Source organism: Alosa sapidissima, chromosome 3, assembly GCF_018492685.1.
Source record: "Alosa sapidissima isolate fAloSap1 chromosome 3, fAloSap1.pri, whole genome shotgun sequence".
Taxonomy (NCBI): Eukaryota; Metazoa; Chordata; class Actinopteri; order Clupeiformes; family Clupeidae; genus Alosa; species Alosa sapidissima.
Window position 1 is genome coordinate 40,905,269 of NC_055959.1, and position 24,433 is coordinate 40,929,701.

The 24,433-nt window shown below is 41.6% G+C and overlaps 1 long non-coding RNA gene across 1 annotated transcript; it reads right to left on the reverse strand.

Moving 5' to 3' along the window:
* LOC121706112 lies at positions 1–23,883 on the reverse strand. Its single transcript, XR_006030971.1, has 3 exons — positions 23,872–23,883; positions 23,168–23,172; positions 1–181 (listed from the first exon to the last, which is right to left on the reverse strand). It is a non-coding gene; the product is annotated as an uncharacterized LOC121706112 (long non-coding RNA).
* Between the last annotated feature and the right edge of the window lie 550 nt (positions 23,884–24,433).

Below are 24,433 nucleotides of genomic sequence, written 5' to 3' on the forward strand. Positions count from 1 at the left end.
AGGCCTAGGTATGTCTTGTTTAGGCTACACAAGCTTGCATAAATAACCATTGACAACTTGTTATCAGTTAAGCAAGTGCATTTATTCACTCTTCATCTAGAAATTCACGTGTACTGTGTTTTCCTGCCATCCATAGCAGTTGCAGTCAGCCTGATCCTTCAGTAGCAGAGTGAAGCGGCACCTAACAGAAATAGGGGGAGGGGGGGGGGGGGGGGGGGGACAGCTGTTAGATAAATATGTTCAACTGAGCAACAAACTAACAGCTAAGCCTACAATCAAGTTATTTTACGCCGGTGGTTCTCAAACTTTTTCTTTTATTCCCCACTTAGATCAAGGGGGCATTTTTAAACCCCACCTGTCCCTCATCGCTCTAAGAAAGTGGTAGGTCAAACTTAACATTTTCAAATTTATTGAAATAATGACAAGTTCCAAATATATCCTCGGCAGCAGAGTTAAAATCAGCTGGTGCTGCAGATATAATAAATAAATACATAATGTGCCATTGTAAATTAAACACACATATTTCTGTTTTCCAGCAACATATTAGGAAGCATAGGCCAATATTTTACAGCATTGTACAATATATTCAATGAAATACCAACATGCTGCATTAAATGGATCACTGCTGGTTGGGAAATATTTTTGAAATAAACTTTGCAGGGATGTGATGTAGGCCTACAGTGGCTCCCGAATCAGACGTTTCAGTGATTTCACTCAGATTCTCAAAAGCATAATACTGTCGTGATCGAGGCGCCGGTCCCATACCTCAAGTTTTTTGGTGAATGCAGTAATCTTAGATCTGCTAGGTGAGGTAGGGGCTTGTCTTAGCCTTGTAACTGGAGATTTAACTCATTGAGCCACTCATACAAACGTAGTTCAAAACGAAGGCTAAGTTTCAGCCAGTGATTGTTTGCCATTTCCCTCGTCAGGCCAGCTATTGCTACGAAAGGCGGCTGGCTGGCAATTTGAGTGCTTAGCTAGCTGCTACCGCCTCCACTGCACACAACTGCGAACCTAGAAACATGAACTTACTATGTTGCTAAGCTACAAGTTTAAAGCTAACGCCAGCTTGCTTGCTTACTTGATTAGCCGAGTCGTTTTAAACAGACTTCACACACTCCATTCAAATACAAAACACAAAATAATTGTAACTTACATTGGGTGTGGTAGGAAACGTCTGTTTCGTCGTCGTTTGTTGGACGAACCAGACAACAAGAACGTAAACTTTCTTCAAGAGGATGCTTGACAGCAGCAGTGCCTGTAGAATCGGTAGGAATAAATGAGGCAAGGAGAACGCTACTGCGCATGCGCACAAGTTAATTACGGGATGTGTAGTTTTAGGGAGCACCAGATTGTATGCATTAGAAGCTGAGACCGTTGAATTCACAGGTGACACCTGTGCCAGTGTTCTAATTAGCCCGGGAACTTCTCTGGGAGCTTAACAAGCGCAGCTGCCTTTAGGCCATTATGACATCACATCCTTTGAAGTCTATGGGGGAAAAATTAGCTTTTTACCATTTTTAATCCCCTATTTCTCAAAAAGTATAAACTTTTTTAAAAATCTGAAAAAATAACTCTCTTGCCCCACTCCAGACCTTCAGAACGGTTATTTCAACATGTCTGTACGTTAAGCGGTTAGAGTCGCATTAATTCTTGAAAAGGTAAAAAGAAAAGGTTATAATAATAACTAGAAAAGCATTTCCTGAAGGAAATACAGTGCATGAAAATGCAAAAATATGATGTAAAATATCATACAGAGTAAAAACAAACTATATTGGTTGCTAAGTAGATGAGGTTTAATATAGTTGGAATGACTGAACAGTTAAATAGGTGGATAGTTTAAATGGTTAAATGGTTAAATTATTTAGGTAGATAGTTGACGATAACTGACAGTTGGAATGGCTCTAATGTTTGCTAGCAGTTATGCTAACTATGTTAACAAAGATAATAATGTTAACAAAGTTACTATGCTAACTAGCATGCTAACTATGCTAACCATGTTACTTAGCTAATCGTTTTTAGTAGTTTTGCTAAAAATGCTAACTAGCATGCTAACATGCTAGCGCTAGCATGCTAACTATGCTAACCACGTTACTTAGCTGACTTAGCTAATCGTTTTTAGCAGTTTTGCTAAAAATGCTAACTAGCATGCTAACATGCTAGCATGCTAACTATGCTAACCATGTGACTTAGCTAACTTAGCTAATCATTTTAAGCAGTTTTGCTAAAAATGCTAACTAGCATGCTAACATGCTAGCATGCTAACTATGCTAACCATGTTACTTAGCTAACTTAGCTAACTAGCTACAGTGGGTAGGAGTCATAGTTGATGACAAGTAACAGTTACAATGGCTGAACAGTTAAAAAGTTCAGTAGTTTAAAGGGTTGAATTGTTTAACAGTGAAATATTGTAGTGAGGACTTTTATTTTGAAACAGTTTTTGGCAGAGGAAGCAGTTGAACAGGATGTGTAGTCTTAATAGGGCCAGTTTGTATGCTTAAAGCCGGAGACTGGCAGTTGGTCCAGGTGGCCCGAACACCTGCCATAGGATTCTAATTGCTGTGATGTCATAAAGGCCCAATGTTAAGTCAATGGGGAAATTTTGAGTAGTTTTTAATTAATAGTTTAAAAAGTATAAAAGTTATAAAGTTGAAAAATACATAGCCCCTATATCACAAGTAAGACCTACGTAACAAAGTTTGAATGAAGTTTCTACGTTAAACGGTTGAAGCTGCATTAAACGCGTTAGAAGAAGAAGTATAATAAGAACTAGAAAAGCATTTCCTGAAGGAAATACAGTGCATGAAAATGCAAAAAATATGATGTCAAATATCATACAGAGTAAAAACAAACTATATTGGTTGCTAGGTAGATGAGGTTTAATATAGTTGGCATGACTGAACAGTTAAATAGGTGGATAGTTTATATAGGTAAATTATTTACTTGGTAGATAAGGTTTAATATAGTTGGAATGATTGAACGGTTAAATAAGTGGATAGTTTAAATGGTTAAATTATTTAGGTAGATAGTTGACGATAACTGACACTTGGAATGGCTCTAATGTTTGCTAGCAGTTATGCTAACCATGTTACTTAGCTAACTTAGCTAATCATTTTTAGCAGTTTTGATAAAAATGCTAACTAGCATGCTAACATGCTAACCATGTTACTTAGCTAACTTAGCTAATCATTTTTAACAGTTTTGCTAAAAATGCTAACTAGCATGCTAACACGCTAGCATGCTAACTATGCTAACCACGTTACTTAGCTAACTTAGCTAATCATTTTTAGCAGTTTTGCTATAAATGCTAACTAGCATGCTAACACGCTAGCATGCTAACTATGCTAACCATGTTACTTAGCTAACTTAGCTAATCGTTTTTAGCAGTTTTGCTAAAAATGCTAACTAGCATGCTAACATGCTAGCATGCTAACCATGCTACTTAGCTAACTTAGCTAACTAGCTACAGTGGGTAGGAGTCATAGTTGATGACAAGTAACAGTTACAATGGCTGAACAGTTAAAAAGTTCAGTAGTTTAAAGGGTTAAATTGTTTAACAGTGAAATATTGTAGTGAGGACTTTTATTTTGAAACAGTTTTTGGCAGAGGAAGCAGTTGAACAGGATGTGTAGTCTTAATAGGGCCAGTTTGTATGCTTAAAGCCTGAGACTGGCAGTTGGTCCAGGTGGCCCGAACACCTGCCATAGGATTCTAATTGCTTAACGGCCGTATTGTGATGTCATAATCATAATGTTAAGTCAATGGGGAAATTTTGATTCGTTTTTAATTAATAGTTTAAAAAGTATAAAAGTTACAAAGGTGAAAAATACAAAGCCCACATGTCATAAGTAAGACCTACGTAACATAGTTTGAATGAAGTTTCTACGTTAAACGGTTGAAGCTGCATTAAGTGCGTTAGAAGAAGAATAATAATAAGAAGAAGCCTAGGAAGAACAGTACAGTGCATTTCCATGCACTGTAACTAGAAAAGCATTTCCTGAAGGAAATACAGTGCATGAAAATGCAAAAAATATGATGTCAAATATCATACAGAGTAAAAACAAACTATATTGGTTGCTAGGTAGATGAGGTTTAATATAGTTGGAATGACTGAACAGTTAAATAGGTGGATAGTTTATATAGGTAAATGATTTACTTGGTAGATAAGGTTTAATATAGTTGGAATGATTGAACGGTTAAATAAGTGGATACTTTAAATGGTTAAATTATTTAGGTAGATAGTTGACGATAACTGACACTTGGAATGGCTCTAATGTTTGCTAGCAGTTATGCTACCTATGTTAACAAAGATAATAATGTTAACCAAGTTACTATGCTAACTAGCATGCTAACAATGTTAAAATGCTAACTATGTTAACCATGTGACTTAGCTAACTTATCTAATTATATTTAGTAGTTATGCTAACTATGCTAACCATGTTACTTAGCTGACTTAGCTAATCATTTTAAACAGTTTTGTTAAAAATGCTAACTAACATGCTAACTATGCTAACCATGTGACTTAGCTAACTTAGCTAATCATTTTAAGCAGTTTTGCTAAAAATGCTAACTAGCATGCTAACTATGCTAACCATGTGACTTAGCTAACTTAGCTAATCATTTTAAGCAGTTTTGCTAAAAATGCTAACTAGCATGCTAACTATGCTAACCATGTGACTTAGCTAACTTAGCTAATCATTTTTAGTAGTTTTGCTAAAAATGCTAACTAGCATGCTAACATGCTAACCATGCTACTTAGCTAACTAGCTACAGTGGGTAGGAGTCATAGTTGATGACAAGTAACAGTTACAATGGCTGAACAGTTAAAAAGTTCAGTAGTTTAAAGGGTTAAATTGTTTAACAGTAAAATATTATAGTGAGGACTTTTATTTTGAAACAGTTTTTGGCAGAGGAAGCAGTTGAACAGGATGTGTAGTCTTAATAGGGCCAGTTTGTATGCTTAAAGCCTGAGACTGGCAGTTGGTCCAGGTGGCCTGAACACCTGCCATAGGATTCTAATTGCTTAACGGCTCTATTGTGATGTCATCAGCCCATGTTAAGTCTATGGGGAAATTTTGACTAGTTTTTAATTAATAGTTTAAAAAGTATAAAAGTTACAAAGCTGAAAAATACATAGCACCCATGTCCCAAGTAAGACCTACGTAACATAGTTTGAATGAAGTTTCTACGTTAAACGGTTGAAGCTGCATTAAATGCGTTAGCGGAAGAATAAGAATAAGAAGCCTAGGAAGAACAGTACAGTGCATGTAGGGTTGGGCACCGAAACACGGTTCTAATATGGCACCGGTGCCGACGCAAACGGTAATAACTGCATCGAATAACAACGTGGATTTCGGTGCCCCATTTCGGTGCTTAAATCGCGTTGTTTTTTTTTATTAATTTTTTTATAGGAGGCACCACTGCATGCCATGCGCCATCTCTAACGTCTTGCTCTGATAGCAACACACCCAGATAGGCTACAGTTAGCTAACAAACACTGGATGTATAAACCAGAGGGGTGCATCACATAGGCGAGTGGACAGTATTTGACAGCTTGCATGCGCCTATATCACAAGCTTCTGTCAAAATATAGCATATTGGGCCTAACTACACACAAGCAAAAGGCTATGAAACAACATCAACCTTACACAATATCCTTGCTAATGCGCTAACTGGCATTTATTTGAAATGTTCGGCAAAGTTGTAAGGTGAAATAGTTGGAGTTTTCACATTGTGTTCTAAACAACATAATGGCATGATATTGATCTTTCTTGTGCATATAGCATCACAATGAATATGAAGATCATGTTAAAAGTTAGCTGGCAAAAACATAAATATGTAGGTTACATACCTGATGTCACTGAGTTGTCAAAGAGGCTACTGGAACCATCTCCGAGATTCTCCGTATGTTATCGCTAATTAACTCAGCTGGTGTTAGCGCATAGCCATAGTTGCTGTTGAAATGCCTAGGCCTACTAGCGCTGGGAATCTAAACACTTCAACACCGACATAATGTAGCCTTACATGTTCAAAACTATTGTGTGTTATGGGGGAAGACATGAAATTTCTTTAAGCATTAAAGCAGTCTTTGTTAGATTAGCTTGCTTGCAAATGCCATTGTCCATGACCTGTCAGTTCTATGGCAAGCGGTTTTAACATACCTTATGGCAAACCGCCTACACTGGGTAAACTTCAAAGCAGAGCTTACCATTGTGTGCATCCATGGCAAGCTGTTTTAACATTTAAATGTATTATGCGTAGGAGCAATGAGATATTGATAGTAAATTGAATATAACAGTTCAATTTCATGTTCAAATTTGTCTTATCAATACAAAAAAGCAATTCATGCTTTAGACCATTTTAATTTAAAAACAAAGTACCGGTTCAGGCACCGTTTCGGCACCGGAACCGTTTTAAAAGTATCGATTTAGCACCGGTATCGGATAAAACCCAAACGATACCCAACCCTAAGTGCATGAACTGTAATAATAATAAGAAGAAGCCAGGAGATTTCAAGATAGTTAATTATAGTGGATGGAATCCACTAAGTTAAGTAACATTATTATCTTTGTTAACATAGTTAGCATAACTGCTAGAAAACATTAGAGCCATTCCAACTGTCAGTTATCGTCAACTATCTACCTAAATACACTCACAAGATAACCACCCACTTCAAAGACAGCAGGAACGCACAAAGCCTATGGCAGGGCATTCAGGCCATCACGGACTACAAGCCCGCACCACAGAGCTGTGAGAGCAACATCCCTCTGCTCAACAATCTGAACCGTTTCTTTGCTCGCTTTGAAGCACAAAACAGCACTTGCCCACAGAAGACCCCTCCCCCTCCACACGAGCAGCCCCTGTGCCTCTCTGCCAACAGCGTGAAGAGGACACTTGCTGCTATCAACACCCGTAAGGCAGCAGGCCCAGACAACATCCCAGGTCGTACGCTGAAGGACTGCGCTGAGGAGCTTAAGGATGTCTTCACAGACATCTTTAACACTTCCCTGAAGCAAGCCATCGTACCATCATGTTTCAAAGCTGCCACCATCATACCTGTGCCGAAGAAAACTGCTCCATCCTGCTTCAATGACTACCGCCCCGTGGCACTGACACCCATCATCATGAAGTGCTTTGAGCGGCTTGTCATGTCACACATCAAATCCATTCTCCCCCCCACCCTGGACCCCTTCCAGTTTGCATACCGAGCCAAACGGTCCACAGAGGATGCAATCTGCTCTGCCCTCCACCCAGCCCTCACCCACCTGGAAAAAAGAGACTCATATGTGAGATTGCTGTTTATAGACTTCAGTTCTGCATTCAACACCATAATACCACAACAACTCATCTGCAAACTTGACAAACTGGGACTCAGTACCTACCTCTGCAACTGGCTACTGGACTTCCTCTGTCAGAGGCCTCAAGTAGTACGTGTTGGCAACAATATCTCAAGCAGCATCACACTGAGCACGGGGGCCCCCCAAGGCTGCGTGCTCAGTCCGCTGCTCTTCACCCTGCTGACGCATGACTGCACTGCAACCTACAGCAACAACCACATAGTGAAATTTGCTGACGACACAACTCTGGTGGGTCTCATCACCAAGGGCGACGAGACTCAACACAGGTTGGAGGTCGACCTTCTGACCACGTGGTGCAGGGACAACAACCTCCTGCTGAACGTCAGCAAGACCAAGGAGATTGTTGTTGACTTCCGTAGAGGTCACACCCAACACCTGCCACTGACCATTGACGGTGCTGTGGTGGAGAGAGTGAGCAGCACCAAATTCCTGGGGGTGCACATCAGTGAAGACCTCTCCTGGACCACCAACACTGCATCACTGGCGAAGAAAGCTCAGCGCCGCCTGTACTTCCTGCGGAAACTCAGGCGAGCAAGTGCTCCACCAGCCATCATGACCACATTCTACCGAGGCACCATTGAGAGCATCCTCTCCAGCTGTATCGCTGTGTGGGGCGGAAGCTGCACTGAATACAACAGGAAAGCCCTGCAGCGCATAGTGAACACAGCTGGAAGGATTATTGGTGCTTCTCTCCCCTCCCTGAAGGACATTTACACTACATCTACTGCCCTCTGGGAAGAGGTACAGATGCCTGCGCTCCCGCACCACCAGACTCACCAACAGCTTCATACACCAGGCTGTTAGGATCCTGAACTCTCTCCCCCCTCCACCCTCAGCTACATAACATCCTGGACTTTTAGACCCAAAATGGCTGCCTTGCACTACTCCACTTGCACTACTCCACTTGTACACTTGCACACTTGCAACCTGTTGTTGTTGTCCTGTTGTCCTGAACACTTCTGAACACACTTCTGCTGCTCTTACATAACTTGCACCAGTATGCCATTTGCATACTTAGGTCAAACAAAACTACCTCAGCCATTTATTGGCCTGACTTTTGCACTATTATATTGACTGTCTACTGTATGCACAATTGCACAATTTCTACCAAATTTTGCTGCTCTTATTTCTTCATTGTATGTGCCTTCTTATTTTTACTTTTTATATTGTTTACTTGAATGTTATGTTTGTCTGTGGACCTAATTGGTAAAATATGTCTTGTCTCCACCATGGGATAGTAGGAAACGCAATTTCGATCTCTTTGTATGTCTTGACATGTGAAGAAGTTGACAATAAAGCAGACTTTGACTTTGACTAAATTATTTAACCTTACACTATCTACCTATCTATTTAACTGTTCAGTCATTCCAACTATATTAAACCTCATCTACCAAGCAACCAATATAGTTTGTTTTTACTCTGTATGATATTTTACATCACAACTTTAGCATTTTCATGCACTGGTAATTCCTTGGAATTGCATTTCTAGTTTATTTTCTATTATCTATTTTGATACATGATCGCTAGGGGCACTACTATTTTGATACATGAATGGGAATCGTAGGGGCTACTATTTTGATACATGATCGCTAGGGGCACTACTATTTTGATACATGAATGGGAATCGTAGGGGCTACTATTTTGATACATGGTCGCTTCAAAATCGCTATTTTTAAAACACTAAGAAGGCTCGAAGTATCCTCAGTGTCTCTACACATGAACTCGAGCACTGAAAACATTTTTTAAAAACAATAATCTGATTAAAATCTGATGGTGTTATACAAGTCCTGTACATGTCCTGCTGTAACTAGCTTGAAGTTAGGATGGGAAATGTTGTAACAATCTGCTTGGGAGTTTTAGATTGTTAACAAAATATCACGGGATTTATGGACTGAATTACAACTAATGAATTTGCTTATTTTAAATTAATTCATGAAGACACAGGGATTGCAATAGATCTTAAGGTGACATATATTTCCCAGACACCCGATATCACATATATATACCAACAAACAGTATTAATCACACAACATCTAGCAAATCGTGCTGTCGGTTTAAATGTCTATGCGCGCAGGCCACGCGCCTTCGCCAGCACGGTCTCAAAGTCTCTCAGACTCCACAGCAAAGCACACGACACGAACGAAACAGTCTTGATAATCCAAGGAAAAAAAGGAAACAAAGTAATCCACAACGTTGTCGCCCAAAAAGGAAAAAGTAGAAAAATAACTCCAGCGATAGAGAACAAAAAAGGATCCTTCTCACCGGTATCGGATGTTTTTTTATCCACCACGAAGGAGGTTGGATTCTCTCCGAACAGACCCGGGTCGTAGGTACGTAAGCGATGTCCGCTAAACCTTTTACTTGTAAGCTTTTGTGTAACAGGTCTCTCGTAGGCTCCCTGCGTAAATGCTCCCCTCTTAGCGCACTTCCTCGCTTTTTATTCTCTTCAAACTTAGCGCGTCATTCTCCTGACAGAACCTTCCCAGTCAGCTGACGGGGTTTGACAGGTCACCCCAAGTCAGCTGATCTAGCCCAACAACATAAACAAAGTCACGTTGAACGGTTAAATGACAGACACAGTAGTGCGCTACAGAGATCCAAGTAATGCCTATGGATTGTCCTTTTATGCTAGTAAACGTTTCATAATGACCATGCATACAAAAGAAAGGTAATCATAAACTTATGTGGTGATGCCACAATGTCAACTCTGTTGTCGTCAGTTCTGTTAAAGGTCACATTCACTGAGAAACCGTTTAATACTTGTTACTTTCGAAATACTATAGCTCACTTCAAGTTGCATATGCATGCTGCACGTGAAAATGATCTTCTACCCACATTGCCCGCGTTAGCCAATGAAAGAAAATACACGGAAAAACAAGCGAATCAGAAAGAGCCCTTCCCAATGACGCCGAAGGGAAACTGACTACTCATGGCCTCGCCCACCTTGGCTTGTGACCGCCTACAGGAAGACTGGAAGTTTTTGCGGCTAGGGGATTGTCTCTCTGCAGCTAGTAGGAGCTAACAGCAAGTTGCCAACATGGCGGAAAAAAAATCCTGCCTGTGTTATTTGTGGCAATAACACATCAATGTTGCATGTCTTGCCTTAGAAACATGAGTTGAGGAAGAAATGGTTCGGATTTATCGTTGGAACACCACCACCGAAGTAGTGCAACATTAGTTCTGTGTTCCAATCATTTCGACCACACTCACTGCCTTAGAAAGTGGTTTTGCATCGATGTTCTGAAAACCTGGTTCTGTACCGTCATGACGATCGACCACCAGCTCACAGGCTGTAAGTACAAACAAACTTTTCCACCTAACGTCTGTTACAAAATAGCATGTTCATATTCTTCACGTTAGCATGCATGAAAAGGGTACAAGCTAGGCTTAGGCTAGCCTATATTACAGGAAGCTACACCAGGCACGTAACTGAAGTGTTCTGTTCGCGACGTGTAAAATCAGAGAATGTCTAATAGGAAGGGCTCTGGTAAAATCCATTAGAGGAATCGTCTATTTTCCCGAACGTAGCCTACAGGCCACTAACACGCCAGGTGTAGCTACTTCCATTGATTAGGCCTATTGAAAGCTAATTGTTGCAGTACATAACGCGAACGGAATGCTTCAGTTACGTGCCTGGTGTAGCTACACTCATAAGAAACTGACCACACTACCCAGAGATTTAGCTTGTTGAACCTATAATCTTCTAACCTAAGCGTTAAACCACAAATAATAATATTAGCAACAATATTTTATGCTCAACTAAGTACGGGTATTGTTCTAGTCTAAACAGGGAAAATCAAAAACACAATACCCCTGCACTATTAGGCTAAGTTGCTATCACTAGAGCTCAGGTATTTACACTTCAGTCTAATTTATGTCTTCTTGCCATTATTACATTGACATTCAATGATGTTTTGTTTGATTACTTGCTGTTTACTTAGTGTTTTGTATGTCTTCCAGAGCACATCCTCATGTCAGGGTACACAGCTTTCTAGCCTACATTAGGTCATCACGTTAGAAGCAAAGGTTTGTGATCTAACTTTTATTGTTGTGCTAGTTAGTTTCTAGAAGTCTTTTTCTAGTAGGCTAATACAGGTTCTTATGTGCTCATCAATGTTTTGGAAAGTCAATTCATGGGTTTCTTCAGGTCACTTTCCACAGGTGTATAAAATCAAGCACCTCGATTATGAATGCAGACTGCATGGTGCTTGATTAATACACCTGTGTAAATGGACCTGATGAAACCCATGAATTGCATAACAGATAGAATTGATATTACCGAATGTCTTCTTGTGGGTGTGCTACTTAGTACATCATACACCTTACCACAGTCACTAAAATATTTTTGTTTCCATTGTGCCAGTACAGTTTTGTGAGATAGTGAATGTCCTGTGTACTATTAGTATCTTGTAACTTGACAGTAATACACATTTATTTACTTTAGGTACCCAAACAGAATACTTCATGAAAAGTATGAGTATTGATACAAGCACTTCGGTTACACCATGGGCATGGGGGCCTGCTACCTCTACTGCCATCAAGCCTGTTCATCCAAGGCCAGCTAGAAGACCTCGGGTTGATCAAGAGGAGGAGGAGGATGAAAGCGACATCTCCACAATAACACCTGATGGCTCCACCTATGGCCCAGCGCAATCAAAGAGCAATGTAATAAAATCATCACAGCCAACAAATGTGTTTTGTGTGTTGTCCCTTCGGATCCCCAGGACAATACAAGCCGAAACAACAACTCAGACCTTTTTCCCTAAATAATCCCAGCACCATCTTACAAAGAATCTGTAGGCCAGATGTCTGCATCGTCTGGCAAAAAGAGGACATTATTAACTCTGTGCATTGTTTGGATGTTCTTGTTTTGTGTTTGTATTTAAATAGACAGCAATATTACTATTTGTCAATGTTTCACGGACCACCTAGCAAAAAAAAACAAAAAACAGTAGACCTACTTCAACAGTATATTACACAATAGGCCTTCTTACTGAACCACCTTGCTTATTGTCTTTGCACCTTGCTTATGGTGTCAGAGGATTCATATGATTTAAACTGGCATAGGTTACATCAGTGTTGCAGAACTGTTTGGATTTACATACAAGTTGGTTCAATATTGCAAACAACTCATCTATTATATTTTACCACATCTACTTGTGGAACACTTGAGATAGCTTGTGGACCACACTTTGAGTACCACTGCTGTATGTAAATATAATAAAGTTGTTTATAGAAAATTGACCTGTTTTGTATATTTGTTTTAGGAGTTTCATCAGTGTTTGTCCCTTTTAAGCTAAAGGTTTATCTTACCTCCATCTACCCATGTCCTTGATTGCCTAGCCTTTCTGCCCCCCCACCCCACCCCCATCCCCAACACACACACTTACATCATCACTGTCATCACTTCACATACATACAGCACTCCTCTACATACTTGCTGCACACTGCCCCCCCCCCCCCCCCCCCACATACACAGCACATTGTCTTCAGGATCTTCTCCAACACACATCCTCTACATACTTACAGCACACTGCCCCCACCTACCCACCTACACACTACACACACACACACACAGTCACTGCTCCACTCCCGCCCACACACACATCTTCACTGTCATCACTCACATACATTACATACAGTACTCTGCTTGCAATAGTAAGTCCCTGACCCCCCCTCCCCCCCCCCCCAACACACACACTTACATCATCACTGTCATCACTTCACATACATACAGCACACTGCTTGCTACAGTAAGCCTCCTCTACATACTTGCTGCACACTGCCCCCCCCCCCCCCCACATACACAGCACATTGTCTTCAGGATCTTCTCCAACACACATCCTCTACATACTTACAGCACACTGCCCCCACCTACCCACCTACACACTACACACACACACACACACAGTCACTGCCCCACTCCCCTCCCGCCCACACACACATCTTCACTGTCATCACTCACATACATTACATGTATGTGAGTGATGACACTAGCTAGGTAGGCGTGTTTGCATTTAGATCTATCTATATATTGGGCTATGACCAAGTGGTCTTTCAATGATAGTATCATGGAATTCAAACCATAACTATCTAGCTATTCCGATAGCATTAGCAGGCTAGGTCAGTGGCTGAACTGCATTTAGGGTGCTTACCTGTGTTGTGAAGTAAAATATCTACTAGAAAGATTGCAAAGACTTTTGACTGTGTAAAGAAATAGGTCTTTATTTTAAAACGTTTCCAACTGTTTATTACTTGAAAGCAAGATGACGATTGTCACAAACGTTTACCTCTTTTAGGAGAAATTTTAAGCTGACAGGCAATTGTTACCATTCTATTAAACCAACGTTCACCGACAAACGATCAGGAAGCGGTTCTTCTTCCTACTCGAATACTAGGATCAAACACATGAAGTTGTATCTCCGAAGACATTTTGTGCAACAGTTTTGACTCGAGTTTTAGCCAGGTTTTAGCACTGTAAAGTTGAATATGGAGCATAGCACAGGCAGAATCGGATGAGGACGCACTGGAGGAAGCGTCACAGTACTGTTAGCCAATCAGAGGTGAATTCATTAGCATGTCATTAATATTCATGAGTAGAGGCGAAATCCAGTCGTTCCTCCCCGCCCACCTTCCCCACCAAACTAGAACAGCATGAAACAGACGCAGGAGCATTTTTTTCACCAGAACCGGCTCACAGGGCATTCATCAACACTACAGACCACTGCAACATTAATGAAAAAACCATGAGATGAGACCTTTAATGAATTGCACAGATTAATGAGAACAGAATTTACGATGACTAACAGTCACATGTGTTCAACAGCATTTCAGTTGAACTGAGTGTCAAATATGTGTTACAATATAAAAAACTTCATAAAAAACTGCAATGATTAAAAACTGTGTGTGAGCATGCATGTCTAGGTTTCAGTGTGTGTGTGTGTGTGTGTGAGCATGCATGTCTAGGTTTCAGTGTGTGTGTGTGTGTGTGTGTGTGTGAGCATGCATGGCTGGGTTTTCAGTCTTTGTGTCCATATCTACAGTGTGTCTTTGTGTGTGTGTGTGAGCATGCATGGCTGGGTTTTCAGTCTTTGTGTCCATATCTACAGTGTATCTTTGTGTGTGTGTGTGAGCATGCATGAGTGGGTTTTCAGTCTTTGTGTCCATATCTACTGTGTGTGTGTGCATGTGTCTATGTGTGTGTCTGTGTGTGTGTGAGTGTGTCTGTGTGTGTGTATGTGTGAGTGTGTGTGTGGACACTGACTCATGTCGTTCCACTGCTGTGATGGAAGCATTTGGGTTTTGGGCTTTAGTTACCATGGGGACCAGGTAATGAGTCAGACTTGAGTGAAAGACAGACCTCGACACACACACACACACAGATATAAACACATGCACTCCCACTTTTACACACACACACACACACACACTAGTGATGGATTTCCCCTACACACACACACACTGCACATTTTAGCAAAGCCTGACATAAACTCACCGTCCACAGGATCACATTATTGGATCATTTCTGGTTGGGAGCAGAGTGTGTGTGTGTGTCACATCCTTGGATCACTTCTGGTTGGGAGCAGTGTGTGTGTCATATTCATGGGCATCGGAGTGGGGGGGGGGGGGGGGGGGGGGCGTAAATAAATGTATGAACTAAACACAATTTCCTGAATTGTGGTACATTTTAACAGGTTAGATACTTCTATCTAACAAAGTAAAGCTTTTGATTCAATGATTCAGCATGATATAGGCCTAGTTAACCTCGCATGCAATTGCTGTTAAATTAATTTCTTTAATGTTTTGAATGCAGGCCCGGAGTGGCTAATAGATAGATAGATAGATAGATACTTTATTCATAATAATTGAATAATTCAAGGTCTCATTAGCTTACAGACAATACACACACATTCACTAACAGCAGAAAAAGTAATTAAAAGTATATAATATAAAAAACACAACTAAGCAATAAGGACAGTAGAAGATAAAGAATATACTAAATATACTAAAATACAAATTATACTAACACTTAATCTAAATCAATTCTAAAAACAGTATCCACATAGTGGGTGATTAATCAATCAAGAGGCGCTTGCAATGACTGAGGCAGGGACTGAGCCTGTGATTCTCTGTGCATAGTAAGGTAAGGATAGGGAACTACAGGAGGATTCCCGGTGGGCCGTTAATGTTTTTGTCCGGTCTGAATATCGTGAGCTGAAATATATTGTTTCTGACGTTCATTTGCTGCGCCCAGGGCCCCCACTCCCCATACGCAGAGTACGCAACGCAGAGTACACAGAGCAGAGTACACAACGCAGAGTACGCAACGCAGAGCAGAGTACACAACGCAGAGTACGCAACGCAGAGCAGAGTACACAGAGCAGAGTACACAACGCAGAGCAGAGTACACAACACAGAGCAGAGTACACAACGCAGAGCAGAGTACACAGAGCAGAGTACACAACGCAGAGCAGAGTACACAACGCAGAGTACACAACGCAGAGCAGAGTACACAATGCAGTGTACACAGAGCAGAGTACACAACACAGAGTACACAACGCAGAGTACACAACGCAGAGTACACAACGCAGAGCAGAGTACACAACGCAGAGCAGAGTACACAGAGCAGAGTACGCAACGCAGAGCAGAGTACACAACGCAGAGTACGCAACGCAGAGCACACAACGCAGAGTACACAACGCAGAGTACACAGAGCAGAGTACACAACACAGAGTACACAACGCAGAGTTCACAACGCAGAGCAGAGTACACAGAGCAGAGTACACAACGCAGAGCAGAGTACACAGAGCAGAGTACACAGAGCAGAGCACACAACGCAGAGCACACAACGCAGAGTACACAGAGCAGAGTACACAACGCAGAGTACACAACGCAGAGTACACAGAGCAGAGTACACAACGCAGAGCAGAGTACACAGAGCAGAGTACACAACGCAGAGCAGAGTACACAGAGCAGAGCAGAGTACGCAACGCAGAGTACACAGAGCAGAGTACACAACGCAGAGCAGAGTACGCAACGCAGAGCACGTAGGGCCCCAAGTACCACATTATAAAAAACACAATTATATAAATTAGTCATGAACAGGCCCACCGTTGTTTTTTCTTAACTGTGTACCCGATCACTAAACCCCACCCTGAAATGGTACAGCCTTCAAAGTTCTCGTCTTTTCGCATCGGAGGCAGAGCATAAATACCCGTCTTCATAAAGCTGAATTTGAATGGTGATTCATAATGGCAAGTAAGAGGCTTTATGGATCTGGCACTTAAAAACAAAAAGAAAGAAAACGGAGAGATGGCGCCCGTGCATCCCTTGCTGCTAAGTTTGTGTTTTATAGGTCTAATTGTTTTGCTAACGTTCACTGATATTGCTAGCTAAACGTCAGCAACCTAGGCTAGGTTGCCGAGCAATTGGATTTGATGTAGCTGTAAACCCTAAATTATATAATCTAGAAGTGTTTTGAGCTGTGTGTAATCTTCCAATATAGCTAGAATTTGACCGCTCATTTGTGTGTGTGTGTGTGTGTGCGTGCGTGCTGTGAGGAGCAGGTGTTCGATGTGTTGGGTTCTGGTCCGATGTGTTGGGTACAAATCCGATGTGTTGGGTTCTATGTGAGGTCCGATGTGTTAGGTTCTACACGAGGTCCGATGTGTTGGGTTCTACATGAGGTCCAATGTGTTGGGTTCTGGTCTGATGTGTTGGGTTCTACATGAGGTCCGATGTGTTGGGTTCTACATGAGGTCCGATGTGTTGGGTACAAATCCGATGTGTTGGGTTCTATGTGAGGTCCGATGTGTTGGGTTCTGGTCTGATGTGTTGGGTTCTATGTACACACACAGACACACACGCATGCACAAACAACACACACAGACACACACACCTTGTCTTACACATACACGCATGCACAAACAATACACACAGACACACACACGCATGAACAAACAACACACACACACACACAAACAACACACACAGACAGGCACACACACCTCTTACACACACACACATCGAGTTTTACACACACACACTGAGTCTTACACATATACACACACACACTGAGTCTTACACACACACACACACACGCACGCGCCCCCAGGAGCTGATTTGACCAAACTAAACAAACACAAACCAGATGGATGTGACGGAGAGTGTCTGTAGGAAAGTGTGTGTGTCGGTATGTTTGTGTGCAGGTGTGTGTGTCGTTAAGTTTGTGTGCAGGTGTGTGTGTGTGTGTGTGTCGGTATGTTTGTGCTTGTGTGCAGGTGTGTGTGTGTGGTTGACAATTGAGTGAATGATTATGTATGTTTGAGTGTGTGTGTGAGTGTGAATATGAGTGTGTGTGTTTTATTTCTATGTGTGTGAGTGTGAAAATGAGTGTGTGTGTGTGTGTATGAGAGTATTTGGGAGGGGGGTCTGCATTCCTACTGCTTGGCCAACACTGCTGCTTATTCCAGTTTAAACAAGACAGAAAGAAGAGACTTCACAGTTTGTGAGAAGACAGAGAGGACACACACACAGGTTATTCTGTTTGGTCCTCCCGGGCACCCTTACCCCATCTCCAAAACCGCAGATCAGAGCTCTTGAGAAAGTCATACATGCTTTTATACTTCCAGACTGGACTATTGCCCTTTATAATGGAATTAATAATCATCTCTTGGAAGATTACAGTTGGTACAAAACACAGCCGCTAGACTGTTTACCGGTACATGGAAGCAAGAGCACATCACTCCAGTACTGCCGGCCTTGCACTGGCTTCCTGTTAAATTTACAATCCAGTATGGGTATACTTATGGGTGACCACCAAGTACAGGGGATGCGTAATAGTCTGGCTTTCACCAGACCAAGCTCCATCTTTTAAAGGGATACCAGGCAACGTTTTGGTGTTAATTACTCATCTTCGTAAGTCGGTATATGGTTAAATGACTCATTACAGGGCGAATGAAGGCTCTCTCGTCCGCCCCTACTGCCACTAGGTGTATCCTACCCGCCGACCTTCAGTCTCACAAAGTCTCAGACATCGCGAGAAGCAGGATCAGTTTACATCCTGCATCCACAGCACAGAGGCAGGCTAACGAAACGCTAGCAATTGTTGCAAACGTGTGTATAATGGCAGAGCCGGTGAATAAGCAGCGAAAACCCTTGATGGAAGATGCAAAGAAAAGGAAAAGAGCTTCAGACCAAGCGAGGGCTCGCACACGTATCGACACATACAGATGGTAGGGGGAGCTTCATAGAAAAAAAGCATCAGGCATGCCTGGTGTCCCTTTAAGATTGAACATTGGTCTGGGGAGTCCGCTATGTATTTTCTACTGCACAAGAGGCGTGATCAACAGGCATACGCATTCACCAGTCTGACCAAGGAACCGGGTGACGTTTGCAGAGCGACGTGAAAACTCCAGGCTCTCCCACTATAGTCATCGCTTTAAACCTGCCAATAGCGCGCCAGGTGGATAAGCCAGCTCGTGATTGGTCCCCGCAAGTGTACGGAAGCAGCAGATAGAGATGAAGCGAAAAGAACCGTCAGATCAGGCTCCGCCCACCCTGTCAGATCAGGCCCCGCCCAACCCGTCAGATCAGGCCCCGCCCATCCCATCAGATCAGGCTCCGCCCACCCTAGAACACGCTCACTCCATCAGATCAGGCTCCGCCCACCCACCCTAGAACACTCCCACTCCATCAGATCAGGCCCCGCCCACCCTAGACACTCCCACCCCCAAAATGGTGGCTTGTCACCATAAATGAAGCTCTGTAATTAGCACTAGCCTTACAGCAATGGCATGTATGCCATAAATATAAATGAGCTTAGACTATTTGAAGAACTACAACTAAGAAGTAGTAAAGCTGTACTGAGGTCATGGGCAGGAGCACAGTACAACAGAATGGGCTATTTCACCACTAGACAGCTATGTCAATGGGCTATTTCACCACTAGACTAGCCAAAGACAGCTATGTCAATGGGCTATTTCACCACTAGACTAGCCAAAGACATCTATGTCACTGGGCTATTTAACCCATTTCAGCTATGTCAATGGGCTATTTCACCACTAGACTAGCCAAAGATGTTAATGGCAGTTTCCTTATTAACTCTTTCCCCCATAAAGACGTCATATGACTACCCCCCACAAATCCTTTATGACGAGTTTTGACGAGTCTGTTGTATCAATAAAGACGTGTTTTGACGATGACTAGAGCAAGTACCGTGTTTGCCTTTGTAACAAATAATCTGATCGGTAGAGCCGAAACCTAGCAACACCAGGCTAACCAATAGGAGTGAGGGATACATATTTGCGGGGTTTTCCGAAGTTTGACGATCTAAGTTCTAGCCTCTGAGGGGAAAAAAGACGAGACGAAGTTGCCAAGCACATTCAATGTAGGAAACGCTACACCCGTGGATTACTTTTCTTTTTTTCACTTTCACCATCACTTTCAGAAGATTGCTACTGAAACGAACTTGTACGCGGAGTTGATAGCCTCTGGTTTCCGACTGACGGTGCCGAGATGAGAGCTTTATTTGGATTAAATATCCTGATGGGTGTTAATCCGAAACATGAATACAGTGATTACTGGTCCACGGATCCATTCCTGGGTGTCAGCGGGTTTCAACGTGCCATGACTGTGAACAGGTACGAAAAGTTGTGCCAGTACTTACACTGTAATAATGCTGCCGCGCGAGTGACGAGAGCTGATGCTAGCTATCATCCGATAGCTAAAGTTGCGCCGGTGTTTGAGATGGCACGTCAAAATTGCTGTTTTATCAACACGGTCGTGACATTTCTATTGACGAGGCTATGAAAGGGTTCAAAGGCAGAGCAGAGCTTGTAATGTACATGCCGAACAAACCAGAAAAGTTTGGAATCAAGTTCTGGGCCCGGTGTGACGGCAACACATCTTACATGTCAGACTTCAAGCTTTATTCAGGGAAACGGGACCAGACACCTCTTCAACGGATCTATGGTTTTGGATCACTGCGTTTATTTCGACCGCTTTTTCACAAGCATTCCCCTCTTGCAGAGTCTGCTAGCAGATAACATTTATGCCTGTGGAACGCTAATGTCCAATAGAAAAGGTGCCCCCACAGAAATAAAGCAAAAAAGAAACCTGAAAAAGCTTCTACGGAAACGAAGTGACAGTATTTTTTTCCAGAAGGCCGGCGTCACTGTCACAGCATGGAATGACAACAATGTAGTTGTCGTAGCTCACACCTGTCTCCCACATCCTGGTCAGGTTGAGACGGAAAAGCTAGTCGTGCCACAACCACAAGCTATCACTCGATACAATCAGCACATGAATGGCGTGGATGTGCACGATCAGCTAAGAAAAAAATACGCTGCCTCTCGTCCCAGTAAGAAGTACTGGAAGTATATCTTATGGTTTGTGGTGGATGTCTGCCGAGTGAATGCATGGATTTTGTACAGGATGGCCTCTACAAGACGAGTGGGGAGGAAGACACGATACACTCAGAAAGATTTCATCTTGGAGCTTGGTAAGGGTTTGATCAATGGCTTCACCAGTAGGAAGCGATCTACCGTCAGAGAAAGGGGGGTTGAAATTGACCCAAAAAAGCACAAGACGGCTCACCCCTTCGAGCGACTTCCCGGCAAGCACCGTAGGTGTAAAAATTGTTATAGACTTGAGCGTCGGCATGAGACGGTGTTTGGCTGTGCCACATGCAACACACACATGTGCAGGGACTGTTTCCTCCAGGTGCACCAACCTGAGGAATGAACTAAAGGTGTTGTTCATCTGATATGTATATTTTATGTATGTATCTATATAATATCTGTTTATATTATTGTTATGCCTAATTAGTTGGTAAACTTGTTGTACATCTGATATCTTTATCTATTCATATTATATCTGTTTTTATATTAGTGTTACGCCTAATGAGGTGGTAAAGGTGTTCATCTGATATCTTTATCTATTTATATTATAGCTGTTTTTATATTATTGCCACACCTAATGACCTAATGTGGTAAAGGTGTTGTTCATGATATATTTATCTTTATCTATTGATATTATATCTGTTTTTATATTATTGCCACACCTAATGAGGTGGTAAATGTGTTGTTCATGATACATATTTATCTTTATCTATTTATGATATCTGTTTATCATATTATCTGATTTTGTTTCAGTAAAAACAGATATTAATTGAAACAACCAAACACTGTCAAATCTGTATAAGATTGATAACTGATAGAATGAAACTACAACACAAAACAGGTCAAATAGGCTTGAAACTGTTTTGTACCACACTTATCATTACTTACCACTTGGGGAATCTTGACTACAACAGACTACAAGATTGGTAAAACAGGTGTGAAATAGTTCATTGCCATATTTCCCATTACTTACCTGATCATGAGAAGACCCTAGCTGCAATTTCCATGTGTACAGGTACAGGGTCTCAATACCATACTTACCATTACATACTTACAGTACATAATTCTTTTCAGATAGTCCATAATTTCAGGTCTCCAAAGATATATAACATGACTGGGTTTCTCTAAGGTCCATGGAGTGTAACATCATGTTTATCACCTGGCAAGTTTAGAATGCCCCCCCCCCCCCCCCCCCCCCAATTAATTACAAGTTAAAATAAACTAAAACTGTTCTATACCATACCTGGTGATATTTTCATTGTCTCAATAACTTGGCCAACATATTGGAATATTTGTATGTGTGTACAAAGTTCATAACATGTATATATTAAATGGAGAGTATGTTTTATTTTAAAAAACTAAACACTAGTTTAGAGAATTGTAAATGTTCCAATGGTGAGGACTTGCCTATATATTATTTAAAACAAATGGACATTGTCATAATAGATAGCTCAGAACCTCAGGTTTCTAAAAATATATAACATGACTATGTTTTAGGTAAGTTGATGGAGTGTATCATTCATTTGTAATCACCTGGCGAGTTTTAATTGTTTTATTCAATAATACTCCATGGGTAGCCTTGGAATGTTCTGAAAGGGTAGTTCTATAAGGCATTCCATGGGGAAAAGAGTTAAAGGTGCTCTAAGCGGTGCCACATGTTTTTTAGGCTAAAACATTTTGTCACTTACCGCAAACATCACCTAACCAACAGTTACATGCTGCTGTTCCGACATGCCGCTAATTTTTTTTCCCATTGTCGGAGTAGCGACACTTGACCTTTTTTCAAACGTCCTGCCATTCCGACACAAGGTCATTAACAGTGGCGTAGCCAGGATTTTTCAACAGGGTGGACTTTTGCGAAGTAGGGTGGGCCCTTTATATTTTTATTCCAATATGGGCAGTAGCCTATAGCCTACAGCAATCGTCCCAACTTTAGAGAGTCACATTTGATATGTCGGGTAGCCTAAATTATAGCCTATATCGAGTGCATCTCAGAGGAAGAGATTTTGGAGAGAGAGAAAGTATTTAACCTAGGTGATGATTATTTGTGTCTGGTGGTAATTAGACTTGAGTATGGATACCTAAGAATTGTTTTGAATTAAAAAAAAAGGATGAAGACAACGAATGAAATGTAAAGTAGGTTCTTTGCTCTACAATGACCATCATGGGGTTCATTTAACCGTACCGACACAAAAATATGTAATTTCTTTCAGTCAGTTAGTTTTCCCGAAAGGGGTTTGGACAGCGGGTGTGCTATAGATTAGCCTATTCTGTTCTTGATGCTTGTCTCACGAGAGTCATGATAAAAAGATTCCCTCAAAACACGCAAGGATCAGTCAAGGAATATTGTTCGTAGGCCTATTTAGTAGAGGCAGATGAAAGGTAATGGGGGTCTTTAAAATGAACGACCTGAACTGGTTCGCCTTTCCAGTTCTTGTTCGTTCTTTCGTTCATCGCTGAATCATACTGACCTAGTGCTGCTGTGAATGCCTATGGCCCAGCTTCCTAAGGCGAGAGCCAAACCAATCGAATGCTGTTGTCTGTATTGTTTCTAAAACATTCTCATCGAATTAGCCAATGAGGGGCATGAACGCATAGCAACCGTTTCCATGAAAAAAAAAACAAAAGGGCTAGTGAGACTAGTGGGAGAGCATACGATACAAAATAACGATAATGGTTTACATTAACAACTCCATTTTGCATTTCAATATTGGCATTTACATTTAAATATCTGTCTAATGGTAAAGGCATGCTGTCTTTGTATTTTCTGTGTCATGCCAGGTTAATAATGTAAATGTCTCTTCAATCTGTCTCGTTCTCGTTCATTCGTTTGTTCGTTCTCACGTCAAGACCCCCCACCTGTTTCACTTCGGTCTGTCGTTCTCGTTAAGTCAGTCACTCGTTCTTGGCTAGAAGCAGAGTGATTATGGCTCTGTAGCCTAGGCAAAATGGGGACTTGAAACCTTTTCATCAATATAATCGTTCTGCCAAGCCTTTAAATATGTTTGTCGGCATAGCCTACTGGGTCTTTGTTCCTTATGAATGAACACATTTTTAAAAAAGAAATTAATTGATCTAGCCGTAGTCTACTCTATTTACCTTCAATATGTCACTTTAATGTCAAGGTGAATGAACACATTAGCTACTGCTGTTTTGTCTAAAAGTACACATAATCATGAAGTTACACCTATATATTTGCCGCTACAATTGCAGTGTTGTGTTGACCGTTTGCACCAGGGGCGCAGGAGGCACGGGGGACGTGGGGGATGTGTCCCACGCAGTGCTGAAGAGACAGCCGTCGTCCCCCTCACTTTTGATAAGGAAAAAAAGCCTTAAATACGCTAAATAAATAATAAATAGGGTTTGCGCTAACTATGTAAAACTCCCCATTAACAGCATCACATCACTAACCACAGCCATCTACAGTACTGTAAGACTGCACAATCTCATATTCACTCTGTTGGATATCTGAAGCCAGTTTGTCTACTAACAACCATCATTAGAGATGCTTTTCGTTTGGAGCGGCATACTGGTAGGCCATCAAAAGCATAACATTTTCGGTTTGGTTTGGGATCTAATTTACTTTTGGACTGTTTGATTATATTGCTAAATGTTGGGACTGATGGTCACTGAACTCTGGGAGATATTTGATGGTTCACTGTTATGTTTCATGCA